Source organism: Aplysia californica, unplaced genomic scaffold (genome assembly GCF_000002075.1).
Source record: "Aplysia californica isolate F4 #8 unplaced genomic scaffold, AplCal3.0 scaffold00002, whole genome shotgun sequence".
In the NCBI taxonomy this organism is placed as follows: domain Eukaryota; kingdom Metazoa; phylum Mollusca; class Gastropoda; order Aplysiida; family Aplysiidae; genus Aplysia; species Aplysia californica.
The window spans coordinates 460,051-460,420 of record NW_004797272.1 but is presented as its reverse complement, the minus strand read 5'-3'; positions in this window follow the sequence as shown (position 1 = coordinate 460,420).

Sequence of the window (370 nt, the reverse complement as noted above, 5' to 3'; positions counted from 1 at the left end):
TGGAATAATCAGAACATTCTCAGCTTTCCTGGAAGTGCACAGTGCAAGCTGCAGATTACACGTGCTCAAACACCAACAAACTGCCAGGGTTTTTCACTATCTATGGCAGGGTACCCTTGGGTAAAGTGAGGAAAATTGGTGTAAAGTTCCTTTTCCAAGGACACAACGTCTGGCGTCTGAGGGGATTCGAACCCAGGTAGGGATAACTAATTTTAAAGTAGACCTACATCTACGCTCCGACTGAAGATACTAAACCTCGAACGAAGAGATACGGACTGATAAACATGTTCCGTTATTTGGAAAGTGTGCATGGTTTCATTATATTTAAGTCTCTGTAATCACTTTTGCTTTGACATAATTTTGTCATTTT